Genomic DNA, 16,556 nt, shown 5'->3' on the forward strand with positions numbered 1-16,556 from the left:
CATTTGTGCCACGGATTTTCATGGTAAGCTTTAAAAAAAAAAATTTTTTTTAAATGAAACACACACACACAACTCTCCAGCTAAATATATAGGTATTTTAAAAGAATCAGAATCATGAATTTAAAATGGAATCGGAAATTGTATTGGAATCTGGAATAATATCAGAATCATCTCATCACTAATATTATATACTGCCGATGGGGGGGGGGGAACACACACACATACAGGACCGCCTGTGAATGTAATATTCCCTTGAATACTAGGGTGAACGTCATACAACAAACAAACACACACACATATATATATATATATGGAGGAGTATAAGAAGGGTATAGCAATACAGGGAACTGGCTGTTGTATTAGTGTAACATCTGAACAAAAATAGACAAATGCTGTCCCTTTCCCACATCTATTTCCACCTTATGATATTTCAATGTTTTCTTTTTTCAAGGATATTCATTTGAAAAAAAAAATGACATTTTCGAAATATTAAGACCTCCACCATCCCGGTTATATCAAACAGTAAGTTCATAATTACTGATTTGTATTGAGATTATCTTGAAAAATAAATCTATATATGAAGTTAAATAAAACAGTAAAACAAATAAGACCTTATTGCATTTCTCCATTTTTTCCATACGTCACGCAAATACAACAGCCGGCTCCCTACATTGCTATAGCCATCTTACACTCTTCTATATTTACCAGCAATGCTTCAAGCAAACTACCTTCCCCTTTCTCTCTTTCTATATATATAAATATATACATATATATATATATATATATATATATATATATATAAGTTTCGTGGTTAAATTTTAAATTCTGAAAAAACAACATATATTCGATTTAAGAATTTATTGCTTGACAAAAGGAATATATATAAGGGGTTATATTAATTTCCTTAATCCATGGATTTTCAACAATGGCTCTCATCATCAGAGGAAATGAAATGCAGTTAGCAAAATGTTCAACTGCGAATGGACGCTATTTTGCTTTTCAGCACAATTATTGAAAATAGTTTCTTGAATAGTTGTGGATAATTATATGGAGAAAATTATACGAAAAGAGAAGTTGATACAACCTGGGTTGTCCATTATCGGAAGGAGTCCAATGTCGTTCGGGGTTATAAATCCAGGTGGGCAGAATATAGGCCCATGGGAGAAAGTGATATTCCCATATAGCGAAAGCGTACTGCTCCTTATTGATATTTCGAAAAGTATACCTGGCCGCCTTATTCGATGTTGCGTTGGTTGCGTGTTGGTAGCTGTAGTCCAAATGCTTTCTCGGTTTTCAGAATTTAAAATTTAACCACGAAATATATATTCTTAAATATTGAGCTTTTCCTTTTTAGCTAGGATCTCCTTGAAAGTATTACTTCAAGTAATATCTATTAGGATTTTTCATCTGAATTCTATCAGCGTCTTATCTCACTTATATATATATATATATATATATACACTAGCAGGGAGACCTGACGGTTCCTGAGATTGAATGATGATCAACGAATCTTTCACAATCCCATATTTTATTTTCATCGAAATCGGTAAAATTGCCCATTTTTTCAATCAAATCAATTGACTGCCTGATCTCATTGGGGACCCATTGCGATTCATCTGAAGGAAGCTTTACATGCCTCTCACAGTGACTTAATTCACAATATATTGTAGTCTATATTGCACTGCAGAGAACCTACTGCTGATTTTATCATTATTTTTTCTATATATATATATTATGGAAAAAACATTTTCCCAAATTGTAGAAAATTATTAAGATGCATAGAAATCCTTTTACATGTGTCTAAATACTATACTTTTTTGTATAATGGAATTCATTTGGCAAGAAATAAAACAATTTTTGTTTCAATGCCCTGTAGGGAAAAGATGGTAAAAATTTACACAGAAAAGGACGCAGTAGTCTAGCACCTAAATCTAAATTCACTGTAAATCGTTTCCTTGTTATTGTATTTATCACTTCACTTGGAAGTTTATCCCAAAGTCCAGGGATTCTGCTTGAGAAACCAGCCCTCTTTTGGTTTCATCAAAATCAGCAATGAAAAAATTTAATGTAGTGTCTAGCCTACATAGTCCTCTTTCATGCATGACATCACTCCATTTAGAGACACATATATTTATAAAGTTAATTACATTACTTTAATTATATATTTGTACTTACAAGATTCACTTCTAGACTAATGAACCGATCATTATAAGTTTTACTTTTGCTAGGCGTAACTGATTGTAACATAGCATTTTTATCCATTGCTACCACACTAAGAATACAATTACAAATTACTTAAGACTTCTACCTGGTTATGGCTAATGGAATGAGAAAAAGCTATACCAGGGATTAAATAAAGGGTTCAATTGAAAATTCCATACAGATTCCTAAGTATTCAATTTAATTCAATTTATTTGGCAAAAAAATAAAACAATTGCCTTCAATTGTCATAAGGAAAGGGTGATAAAAATTTACACAGAAAAGGACGCAGTAGTCCAGCACCAAATTCACCTTGAATTGTGTTGTTGTTGCATTTATTGCTTTACTTGAAAGTCTATTCCAAGAAACAGGGAATCCGATTGAGAACGCAGCTCTCCTTCAGCAATGAAAACGTTTCACGTGGCATCCACATAGTCGTCTTTCTAGTACAGAAGTGAAGAAAAGGTTCCGAAGCATATCACAATGTCTGTTGAGGAAATTGTAGGCCAAAATCAGATCACCATATAATAGCTGGTGCTCAAAGGAGAAAAACTTGCACTTTTTGAGTCGACTATCATAGAGCAGATCCAATAGACCCTGCAACATTCAAGCACCTATTTTACAATGCCTCCCCATGGGACAGAGTTAGACACCAGGGTCGTTTTTTAATGTGGAGAAAGGGTACAAAAATAAAAATTGTCTCAGTCGTGAAGGATTTCTCCTCCACTGAAAAAGAACGAGAAATGGAAGTGCCGATTCTGAAGACAGATACTACACTTTGATCTGGCCAAAAGGCCAAAAGTAGTCATTGAACTCTCTCCAAATGTTAGATATCGCACATTAGATATGGAAAAGACGCCTAGTCACCATACTTTAATAGTGCTCTGATGAGAGAAACATAAGGAGGGAGAAATACTTCAGGCGTGAGTTTGCAGAAATAATGTCGTATGAGAAATAGCATTTCTCTTTGGTTTTGTGAAATAATTCCTTTAAATCATTAGAATAATCTATATATATATATAAGTGAAATTCTGCTAAAAAACAGCGAACTCACATACTTGAATCAAATAACTGATCCTGTTTTAAGTGAATGTGTGTGTGTGTGTACATTTTCCAATGCAATAACACTGCCAATTTTCAGTCTACAGACTCGAAATTTGATACACAGGGTACTGAGATTTGGGAAAATCTTTGGGATTGGTTTTCAGCCAGAAATTTGGCTGTTAAGGGGTCAACGTTCAACGATCTGACTTTTGAGAACTCCACCAAACTCAGACAATTTGGGGTCTAAACACTTGAAATTTTAGATATAGGTTCCTTGGACATGGATTTAACTTAATAACTTGATTTGAGCCCAAAACAAATATTAAGGGGTCATAATAGGGGTCGAAGTTTAACAATTGACCGTTTTTTTTTCTTTTTTTTTGCTCAACATACACCTCCAAACACCGGGCTGAAATGCTGGTAGTATATAAAATGGGTTGACATCAGGTCACCACAGTTGAAGATATTTCACAGTGTATATAGTCCATAGCACGCTATGCACACAAGTTATTCATTTTTGATATATACAAATGTACTTGTGCATGTAAAGCACACAGGTGGGGCCTGACTTAACTACTTTCTTCTTTTCTGTAGGGTCATTTTTAATTTCTTTTATTTAATGGTGGGCTGGATTTGGTAAAATTTATTTTTTAGACAAGAATTCCATGACTCTTGCTATTTGGTTTGTAGTAAATAAAACTAGACCAGAGTATTGCTTGTATCCTGACTCCCACAGGACAGCGAATGAGGTGTACAAAAAGCCAAGGGTCAAACAGGGTTTAAGTGAAGAACTGACCAAGGGCTACAAGTCTTCAATGAACAGGATTTTCAACAAAATCTAGGTCATACAAAAAGCAGTGAACTTACAACAGAAACTTATTAGAACTAAGTGGCAGGCTAGTCGATAAACTGATTGAAAAGTCAAAATACTAGTGTTGGGACGATGAATCGGAAACAGAATAGGGAGTCGGAAAAATCGGAACTTTTGAGGCATCGAAATTGGAAAAATTTGTTCCTACTTTCCGATGTCAGAAATGATTCTTTTAATTGTCTTTTTTATTTGATTTTGTTTACAACAAAATTTTCCACTGCTCTTAGTAATGTTAACATAATATTTATTGATTTTAAACTACCAGTAAAACTAAAATCTATAGATCACCCCTCCCCCAAATGTACTTTTCTGTTTGAGAAAATATCTGCACATTTAACATTTGGTTTTATGGTAATCGAGGAAAATAGCAACTCTATAGTTAAATATGCGGAGATGAATAAAGAATCGGGATCGATAATTGTATCATAATCGAGAATTTGGTATGGAATCAGTAATTGTATCGGAATCGGTGAAAAATATTGGAATCGTCCCATCACTATAAAATACACCTATTTATATCAAACCCAAAAATGTAACTGATTAGGCAACAAAATGAATAAGTCATATAATTGACAATGGCTAACTTTGTTCTTTGTTTTGTCATATAAGTAATAACATCACATCTTTTAAAAAATGATACATTCATGCAATATATTTGCTACGATATCAAACAGTAAATCAATGGCAGAGAGCTGCGCACTATATTTTACAGCTGTATTGGAAAGTTATCTCAAATGTTTGATATTTTATTCTTTGACTCATCAGCATACACCAATGCAGGATGAGGATAATTGTTTCAAAATCAAATAATTTCTCTTGAACCAAAAATAAACAACAAAAAAAAAAACTGGAATAGTTTGTTTTATTCTGATATCTTACGTTGCTTATGCACTTTTGTTACCGTGCTATTTTTTAAAAATAATGTTTTCAAGTTGAATTCAAGTTTTATTTCTTTTTTTATAAAATTGTTAGGTGAAAGTACCGAATAATGACAAAACACCCTCCCATCACCATGTTAAGAATGGCTTTCTAAATAATAATGTTATTATTTCAGCACAGTAACAAAAGTGCATAATTACCTATTTTATTAATTCCACTAGTACAGAATGTTCCTAAACAAAAAGAATTTATTTCATTCCGTAAAATATAAGCAAGGATTCAAGTATCCAAGCTACACAAAAAATAAATAAAATTGAGAGAAATTTTTTAATCTGGCAGGGGAAGAGGACAACACAAATTTTTGTTTTTCTTAAACAACTCCAATCAGTTCTAGCAAAGGCAGTCAAGATTAAGACGAAGACATTGAATATGCATGTAAAGGGAAGGAGACAGGAAGTCATTTTTTATTGAAACAAAAAGTTGTCTACTCTCCTATTGTAATGTTACACACATAGACAAAACATGTCTTAGCAGAGTGCTTTGCAAGGAACATAAGACAAGTAATAACTTGACTCCTTATTAAGAGAAAAAATGTTTATATATATATATATATATATATATAAAAAAATAAAATAAAATAAAAATTACAATAAGTTTACCAAGGTAATCAAATTGGTAAACTTAAAATATATTATAAATATTAAAGAGTTAATATTTACAAGTAAAGTAATCTCAACCAGATGTAAAATTTCAATAAAACCGAAAAGGAAATAGAGCTTATAATATGAACAAACGATTAATAAAACATGTTAAAAGAAATTTTGAAAAAGAGTTAAAAACATATTTAATTTTAAAAAAGGAAGCACAAGATAAGTGGATAGTCCTTAATCCGCGGAGTTTCGAAGAAATACTCTCCTTCTCATCAGAGGGCAGGAATTAGCAAAATGCAGGATCGGATTTTGCATATAAAAGTATTTAATGAAACTACAAGTAAGTCACAGATCTTACTTGGTTAAAAAAAAGGGTGAGGTAAGGGGAATAGGAGGTAAAAGAAAAATGATAAAAAGATTTCCTTTTTTTAAAATTAAATATGTTTTTAACTCTTTTTCAAGATGTCTTTTTAACATGTTTTATTAATCATTTGTTCATATATATATATATATATATATTATATATATTATATATATATAAGATGGGGAGACTAAAAAGTTGTGAACTTGTGTCCATGGGAGGACATCGCAAACTAAGTGGAACTCTGCTTTTGTTGAATTAAAAAAAAAAGCAGTAAAATTCTGCTAAAAAACAGCGAACTCACATACTTGAATCAAATAACTGATCCTGTTTTACGGTAAACAGTTAAAATATAGAATGTTTGAATCTAGGTGATTTATTCAGTTTTGGGGAGCATCATTCAAAAAAGAGAATGTAATGTCCAAGACATGGAAAGTCAGAACCATTTCTCCTGCTCGATCAAGGTTCAGAATCATCATGTTTGCCAAACAATAATACATCAAAATTATTCTGTTGCTGATGTCTATCTCCCTCCCATGAAGGACAGATGTGACACAAAGTCTGGAAAGTGAGAGTTGACCTTAGAGGAAGAGAACTTTATCCAGCAGAATAAAAAAAAAAATAAATAAATGCCTGCACAGCTTCATCGACATTCCCTGGTAGGGACACCTCAGGTGATTAGCAATAAACTAACCTCTTCTCAAAGCATGAAAAGGAAAAAAACTGAGAGGGTACACATCCTAGAACTGAACACGACACAGAATCATACATTTCGGTCAGAAAAGAACAAGTCATCTCAACAATGGTCCAGACTCTGGTGACTTTATGGCCAACGATAAAATCATCCAGTTGGAACAAGGTCACACCAACTTAAGGTATTAAAAAAAGATTTTAATTTGTCTTCTGGGTGTATTCGAAACATAATTCGATTCATAGAGAAAATAAACGTTTATTTATGTTTCTCACTGCAGTAAAGTTAGGCATAAGGTCAGTTTAACATGGCGAACTCTCGCTCTCCCGAAAAGGAAGCAATCTGAATGGATGCAAATGTTAACTGGATCAAACCTGTCAGCATCAGGTAACAAACCAATCCTTACTCTCAGGGAAATAAGGTAATGCCTGAAAGAATAGCATTCTGGGATTGAACAAAATTATATTCCACTATTTAAAATTACGCCCACCTGTGGAAACAGCTGTTTTTTATTTACATATTTCAATGAATCTACTTCATTTAAAACCAACAACTCTATAAATACATTGTTTGCATAAAAAGAAACATTTATATAAAATATAAGTCGGCCAGTATTAATGTTACTAATTATTCAAGGTCATCAAATTATATAAATATAAGAAGTATATATTTTCATGAGAGTTTTATTATTAAAAGTCGATTAACATTTTGGAAAAAAAAAAAATGTTTGACAAATTTTCAATCATAAGAATCGCGTTTACCTCCCTTGTACTGACAAACTCGAATAAGAAATCTTGTTTGTATTTTGGCAATGGATTAAGATTTTTATTATGAATTTATTATGGGAGACTAAATTGCTCATTATATATATATATATATATATATATATATATATATATATATATGAGAGAGAGAGAGAGCAAACAGTTAAAACATGTTAAAAAACACTTTGAAAAAGAGTTAAAAACATATTTAATCTGCAAAGGAAACACTTGATAAGTGGATAGTCCTTAATCCACGGAGTTTCGAAGAAATACTTTCCTTCTCATCAGAGGGTAGGAATTAGCAAAATGCGGGATCGGATTTTGCATACAAAAGTATTTAATGAAACTGCAAGTCAAAGATCTTACTTGATAACAAAAAGTGAAGCAGAGGGAATATGGTGAAGAAAAAGGTGATTACACGTGAATGGATAGTCTGGTGAACGGTAAATAATCCAATCCAAAAATATAACTAGAAAGTTAATTGGATTTTCTATTTGGTTTTATCGAGCTTTTACATCTGGTTGACATTACTTTATAAATATTAATTCTTTAATATTTATAATATACTTTAGTTTTACCATCTGGGATCATTTTGGTAAATTTAATTCTAATTTTTATTTTATATATGTATATATATATTAGTTTGATATCATGAAAACTGCTACAGAAGTAAAAAAAAAAAAAAAAAAAAAAAAAAAAAAAAAAATGACTTTTAATGGCCCATAAAACAAATTGTACAGTTCCTGTACAAATTGTATGTTCCTGATTAAAATTATTTAAAAAAATGTCAACGCGAGGCAATGTAGAAATATGTAAAAATATTGTCTGAGGATTAAAGAGACTTTAATTATGGTTCTACCACTGAAGGATGGGGGGGGGTACAGGAAGGTTTTCAATATAATTATGAGCAAACCACATGTTGCTGTGAATAGTAGTATCCGGAATAACAAATTGTTGAATACTAAACACAAGTCTGGGTGACAATACAAAAGGCAAAAAAATAAAGAAACAATGTGCTTGGGGTGGATGCATTCTATTCTAATAGTTTCTTTCCTCGAACAGCTAAACTTTGGAATTCCCTTCCTGCTGCCTGCATCCCTGGTTGTACTGATATGCAGAAGTTTAAATGTAACAAACAAATATCTTGTTAATCTTTCCTAGACATGGCACCAAATAGTAGCCCCTTATGTCCAAGTGACGATAAGCTTTGTAAGGGGTGAACATGAGAAGAGAAAGAGAAAAAAAAAAAAAGAAAAGAAAAAGAAAATGGACAGTGCTATTTTTTAGATAATACTTTAAAGTTGCATTTTTATGACATCTTTTGTTTATTAGAAAAGTTGCAAAACGCCCCCCTTCCACAGGTTAAGAATGAGTTTCGGCGCTTCTACACTATGAGGACGAAATTTCGGATATCGTAAATACTGAATTCCACATGAAAACAATAGTATTTACGTATTTTGAAGATGATTATATCCAGAAATTACGAAAATCGATAAGGTAAAAAATTATTAAAGAAAATAAAAAATAAAATTTGATGAACGACATTCCAGGAGCGTTCGAAAGTGATGTAAGTTTCCGTTTCGATTTGAACAAGATGGCCGCAAATTTTCACCTGCTAACACAAAGTTGTTTTTTTTTTTGTGTGTGTGTGTGTTTTTTTTAATAATTCAGTAATATTCAAGTAATTTTGACTGCATGATTTGGAAGCCACCATTGTTATTTATTGAGAAAAAAAATCAGTAGGAACCCTTGTTTTTTATCTTAAACCGCCATTTATCGACTACAAAATTTCTTCCTAACAGTGTAAAAGCGCCTGAGCTTCTAAATATTAACGTTATTTCAGCATGGTCCTTATTCTGTATATAAATAAATGAAAAAAAAAAGTCATATGTTATGGTTGAAAACAAAACAAAAAAAGGCATATGGTTACTCATTCAACTCCGGGCAATGCCGGGTCTTCCTGCTAATGCCGTAATGCAAAAGCATAAAACTGCATTTGAAATATTTTCCATAAATTTCCTACGGTGCAACAGGTTTCCATTGAATAAAAACGAAATAATTGTTTTAAAAATTCAGTAAAATGAATAATTTTACTTAGGAATAACGTTATATCGGATAATCTAAAGAAATTATTTCGCCCAAAATTTGACCCATAAAACAGAGAAAAAAATCAATTAAAAAAAAATCAATCAATCGTTCTCGGAAAATGAGATGTTTCATGGCTAACAGTGAGATAAAATACAATTATCCGTTTGACGTTATTTTGCATTGACTCAGACATTTTGAGTTTTTATTATTTTATTTTTGTAAAACGATTTGTAATAAAATTGTAAGAAATTGTAACAAAAATAAATAAATTTGTTATTTTTGGGCAGATTTGACATATTGCATATTTGAGTTAATTATCTTGCTAGCATTGTCACCGTGCACACTCCATGTATATATGACGACTTTGGCTTCAGTTAAGATTGGCACTTTGTTTACAAAGCCATTCAACGGAAGTGATGTCAGACAAATTTTAAGGTACGGATGACCAAAACTGTATATAATATATCTATATCTTTTTCGGTACTTGTACAGTTTAATCAAGACGTTAAAAAAAAATGAAAATATCAAAAATGTTTCAATTGTACGTATCCGTTATGGAATGAAGTTCTCTGAAAATAAAAATCCACTTAATTTCATCAAGTAATTTTTATTTTATTTTTTAGCGAAAAAACAAACAAATAAACAAACAAACAATTTGTTTGATACCGAGGAAAAGGTTCGATTTTTTAGGAAGAAAAGCTAATATTAAAGATGAGGAGGGAATGTCGGCGCTTTAAACTGAGTTATCTCCCCGTTGCGTGTTAAATTTTTTTTTAAAGATTTCTATCTTCAACGCGCTGCCATAAAAAAAAAAAAAAAACAGGGGGGGAAAAAACGTGTTTTTCCGTTGTAAAAAAAAATATTCGGTCAAATTAAAGGATTTTTTTCGGAGATCTTCAGAACAAAACGGATACATACAATATAACCTTTTTTTTTTCGATATTTCCATTTTTTAATGTCTTGATTAAACTGTATAAGTGCCCTTTTTTAATGCAAATATAAAAATAGAAGTTATATATATATATTAGTAAGTTATAAAATATATATGGCAATTAAGCTACACAGCCACATCATAGACCGGATGAAACGCAGAATATTATGTGTAGCTTAATTGCCATCCATATATATTTTATAACTTACTACCTAGCTCTACCTACATATTAAGCACTGTTGAATTAAATACTTGAAGTTTACGCATAAATTTATACTTTCGTATATTAATTTGTGATTAAATGAATTAATCATATATATATATATATATATATATATATATATATATATATATATATATAACAGTTCATGAACATATTTTATGATAATTATATTGTTTTGTTTTATATAAAACTTCAAACAAAGGCTGTTTAAATAAAACTTCTATTTTTATACTTGCATTAAAAAAAAGTTTTGGTCATCCGATGATCCGTAGCTATTTGTCTCACGTCACTTCCGCTGAATGGCTTTGTAAACAAAGTGCCAATCTTAACAACTTAAATACGGTTTTAGATGGTGACAAGAGAGAGAGATGTATGTGCCACATCTCAGATGTGGTGCTGGTGCAGTAAGTGGTGCACCTGCACCTGAGCACTATTTACAATGACTTATTATTTATTATGAAGGCTTTTTTGTACCGTAAAAGGGGAAGAAAGAGCAAAAAAAAAAAAAAAAAAAAATGGGGAGAAAGAGGGGGATCGGGGTACTTGCGCAATTTACAAACCGTGCTGAAATAATAACCTTATTTAGAAAGCTATTCTTAGCAGAGAATGGGGGCTTCTTTTTTTATTTTAACTATTCTGTATTTTCACCTAACAAAAAGATACCGTAAAAAATTGAATTCAATTCGAAAATCCTATCTAAAAATATAATACAGTTCCTAAACTGCATAAGTACCGAAATGGGGGAGGGGAGATAGATGGGGGTCTATTATGACATCACAATACAAAATATTCTAAAATCCTTTGTGAAAATTGAACGCGTCAAAAAGCGGATGCTTCATCTGTTATTGATTACAAATGGTTTAAAGATATTGTTGTTTGCACCCGTCTAACCTTTTTTCTATTTACTTCGTATATTGCACGATATACCAACGTTGACGCAACAGATCACATTTTTTGTTATTACATTCGGTGCTTGAAGAGGGAGGAGGGGGAGAGAGAGGAGGGGGGAGAGAGAGGAGGGGAGAGAGAGAGGAGGGAGAGAGAAAGAGGGGAAGAGAGAGGGGGGAGAGGCGACAGATCGATTTTTTAATGTCATTTTGTCGATGATAATAATAATATATCTAACATTCATATAGTAGAACAGATTCTATTGTATTTTTAATAATAATGAAAAAAAAAAGTCTATCGTGGCGGACGTTTAGGAAATTGATCCCCACCTCTAAATTCGACAATTTATACTTTTTTCACGTTAAATCATCGATTAAAAACTTAACTTAAATTCAAACAAAATTGAAAACAACGTTTAATTATATATAAACACTTTTTGGGTTATACGTAAAAACATCTGACAATTCAACGGGTTTAACTTTTAGCATTTGATACGAATAACATTTATGTAGTTTACATTAACTATGCTTAAATACGTTATTTTAAATAATTAGTCATAATATTTTTCCCCGGCACTAAACGAAATAGATAAGATAAATGAAGGATGGGGGAGAAGGGGGGGGGGTAAGAAAGTTTCCTTCTTAACCCCCTTTTTAGACGGGAATAATCACCGGTTACATGAGAGAGTCGCAATATTTTCTCGGTGATGATGGTCACAAAGTATGTGTTCAATTTAGTAGAACGTTATAATTGAAAACTGATCCCCAACGATAAAAGTAAAACTAAAAAAACAACAAAAAAAAAATTTTCAATGTTTTTTTTTTTTTTTATCTAAAATTTAAGTTTGTAATCGATGAGATTAACGTGAATAAGACAAGTGTAAATTGTGGAATTTAGAATGGGGGGGGAGTACTTGCGCACTTATTGAACCGTACTGAAATAACGTTATTTCGAAAGCCATTCTTAACATGGGGAGAGGACGGTGTTTTGTAACTATTCTGTACTTTCAGTTCACAAATTAATAATTAAAAAAAAAGATATCGTAAAACTAATTAAAGTTGAACATACTATTCAAAAATAGCACGGTTCAATAAGTGCACAAGCACCGAGGGGGGGGGGGTAATTTCCTAAACGTCCGCCTCTATCGCTATAGGCTACACAAGTTGAATGCTATTACGAAGTAATCTAAAATATGCGTTCTGAGTTATGTCCCCTGTGTCTGAAATCTTCACGGTCTACTTGAAAACATCTACGAAAAATGTACTTTTCCAATTTTTCATAAAAATTACTTTTAAATATAAATAACTTTCTACTCTATGAATTTTCGTAAGTTTCAGATATATTACTATTTTCGATATGAAGTAATGTTGCTTTTACTTCAAATGACATATTTTAAAAAAAATAAAATCGATCCGTCGACTCTTTCTCAACAAGCAGTGGAAACACCTTAGAAAAAAAAAAAAAAAGCCTTTCTTTAAGGAAAGTCCCCCCGACGCTTGTTGCGGGCCTGTCAGACTAAAATATCAAACATAAAAAAAAAAAACATCTAATACAGAACATTCCCCAAAAGTTTAAAGATTTATTGAAATTAACAAATATATATTTTAAGGGGGAATATTCTGTGTTGGATACGCTTTTTATTATGTTTGATTTTAGGCCCGCAGAAAGCACCGAGGGACTTTGGTTGAAGACTCCCCTCATTTCTCAATCCATCTATCTGTTTATTTGTAGTCAGTGAAATCGATTATTTTTTCAGTAAAAACGCAAAATATGACGACCGTCAATAGAAACTGAATGAATGGCAAAACCCGAATGAATGAAACGTGAAAACGAGGGACGTTAATGGTTGGAAGATTAAGAGGTTATTCAGTACCGACTCATCATACCAGGATCGTAATTTGCTTTTATTGGAGTTAAACAAAAGACAGAGAAAAGAAAAAAGAAATAAATAAAAAACGATGATGTCAATAAAAAAAAAGTAAAGAAAAAAAAATTCTAAAACATTTTATTACCCTTTCTCAGTAGCGAACGCCGACAAAGAAAAACTTCGTCTTCTGAAAGAATAGAACATGTGCAAACTTCAGAACAATTTTGTTTAACATTATATATATATATATATATATATATATATATATACGCACTTGTGTGTGTGTGGTATTTTTTACGACCTGTCTCAGCGTAGTATAACCCCCTCCCATCCGACCTTCACCATGTTAAGAACGGTTTTCGGAATAAACACTCCCAACCTCCCCATGTTAAGAACGGCTTTTGAGTTTGGGGGTATTTATTCCGAAAGCCGTTCTTAACATGGGGAGGTTAGGGAGTATTTATACTACGCTGGGGCAGGTCGTAAAAAATACCAAAACTTGCTTATAATTTTGTTATTTGTGCGACAAATACGGAGCGTATTACTTTTTTTTAGATAGGATTTCCAAGTTAATTTCAATTTTTACGGTATCTTGTTTATTGAATTGTTAAGTACATAATAATAATAATAATAATAATAATAATAATAATAATAATAACCTCCCCCATGTTAAGAACAGCTTTCTAAATAATATTATTTCAGCACGGTCGGTAAAAAAAAAAAAAAAAAAAATGGAGGTACTACAACGCTGAAATCTTAACTTTATTATTTTGAAAGCCATTCTTAATATGGGGGTGTGAGGGTGTTTTGTAATTATTCTGTGCTTCCACCAAACAATTTAATAATAAAAAAAGATATCGTGAAACTTGAATTCAACCTGAAAATGCTATTTAAAAATAGCGCAGTCAGTATCAAAAGTGCATAAGCACCAAAATGGACAAATACCATACTTGTCGGAAATCTATATTTTTTAAGAAATAAAGAAAAACGTCTTTATAAACAATTTTTTAAAATTAACATATTTTTTTTATTTTAATTTTTAATTTAATAAATTGCAAACAAATTGTTTTTATTTTAAAGAAAAACATGGATTTAAAAAATGGGTACAGCTTGTGTACGTTTTTTAGTGTTCAAAATTCTTTTTCAAAAATACGTCGGAAGGAAACAAAATTCGATTCATTTTAAAACTGCAATTTAAAATGCAGAAACAAAGTTAAAACAGGCCTATTACATAAAGATAGTGATTCTTTAAAAAAAAAAATAAAAAATAAAAAAAAATTTAGTCCGAGCCAAGATCAAAGTGTAGTACCTGTCCTGATGCTACACTTAAATTTTTTGTTCTCGATTAGTGGAGATAGCCGTCCTTCCTTCACGACTGAGACAATTTTATTTTTGTTCCTTACCTCACATTAAAAACGGGCTTTGGTGTCTAACTCTGCACTCATGGGGAGGCAAGCAGATAGGAACTTTAATATTAGGGAAAAATAAGGTACTACTACAGTTTAACTATTCAAGCAACAGGGGGAAGGACGACAGACCCAAATTTCAAATCAACTTGATAAAAAAAAAAATGGGTATTCGTATACTTTTTGAAACAGACAAAAACAGACTAGGCCGGGTAGAGTTAGCTTAGTGTTAGGGGTTTAAAAATTAATTTTTTATACCTCCCTCAAATAAATAAACAAACACATTCTCCCACTTTAAAAAAAAAAAAAAAAAAAAAAAAAAAAGGAAAAAGAATCGATATTGAATATTTGTTTTACACATTAAAAATAATATAATCTTCAAATTACATAGCGAATAATCGTTATAAAACTTTTTTCTTTAAAGAGAATTTAAGACAACCCGACCAGTCTCATATATATATATATATATATATATATATATATATATATATATATATATATATACCCAAAACAGTGTTTGTTTCATGATAAACAACCGATGATCCCTGAAGACTTAGAAACATTGCGATTTCGAAAAGGCAAATTGATTCAACAATTGCAGACTAAATGACGTACTGCCAGAATCATTTTCCAACGAAGAAATAAAATATATATATATATATATATATGGTTGTATAGATTGGTTTCCTGGAGGTCTAATGAAAATCACAGATTATTAAATCTATATAGTTTTCAAGGTTAAAAAAGCTTCCAAGGCTAGACTATATAAACAAAATTCGCAAATAAATACACATTTGACAAAATATAACAAATTGTAATGGTTTGCACTGAAATTTGCTCGTTAAAATTGACGAAGATAAATTTATACTGAATATCAAGACGAATGTTATTTGAGAAAAAAAAATAAGAATGTCTTCGCGAGTGAAATAAAAAACATTCCATTTTTATCGAATACGAATGAATGAACGAAACAGATTTGTTTGTTTGGTTTCCTTTATTTATTTATTTTTTTAAACAAACACAAACCTATAATAACCAGTTCTTTAAACAAAAATGGAACGAAACGATTAAAAAGAAAAAACAAAATAATAATCGATTTTTTTTTTACAGGATTTCTCGGCCACACCGATGCAATAATACATTACCAATTAATTCGGGCAGAGAATGTCTTAAAAATCGAGCAACAATTATTTAAACAGGTATCAACGTTCGCGTCAGGAAAAGAACGAAAGCCACCGTAGTAGTCATCAACCATTTCTATTTCAACGTCGGCTTTTTTTTAATTCTTGCCTTCTCATTTTGTTTTTATATAAGTAAAACATTTTTTTAATACACAATAAATCCATTATTTTTATTATTTAATTTTACATTATACCGGAAACAGTTTTTTAAAATCTATCTTTTAAATGTTAAATCAGTATTTATCGCATTCATTGGCAACGGTCGCCTTTCATGTTGTTCTACGCTAAATTCTAGAAAACTAAAAAATAAAAAAACAATAAAATAATTCCCCGTTGGATTATAGACCTGAAATTTTCTATAGCTGAATAATCGAATTAAAATCGAAAATAAATAAAATAAAAAGATTTCATAAAAAGATCGCTAAACATTCCGATACAATAGCGAATAATAATAATAAATAATTAACTTAAAAATATCCACGAATAAATAAAAATCTCAACCGTTTGGCTAGA

The 16,556-nt window shown here is 31.1% G+C and overlaps 1 protein-coding gene across 3 annotated transcripts in view; it reads right to left on the bottom strand.

The window, feature by feature from the left end:
* LOC145267033 (tripartite motif-containing protein 2-like) overlaps positions 1-16,556 on the bottom strand; it is a 569,514-nt gene that overhangs the window by 129,495 nt on the left and 423,463 nt on the right. The gene's annotated exons all lie outside the window — the stretch shown is intronic.

This window comes from Euprymna scolopes, chromosome 4 (assembly GCF_053919585.1).
Source record: "Euprymna scolopes isolate OS-2025 chromosome 4, ASM5391958v1, whole genome shotgun sequence".
Lineage (NCBI taxonomy): Eukaryota > Metazoa > Mollusca > Cephalopoda > Sepiida > Sepiolidae > Euprymna > Euprymna scolopes.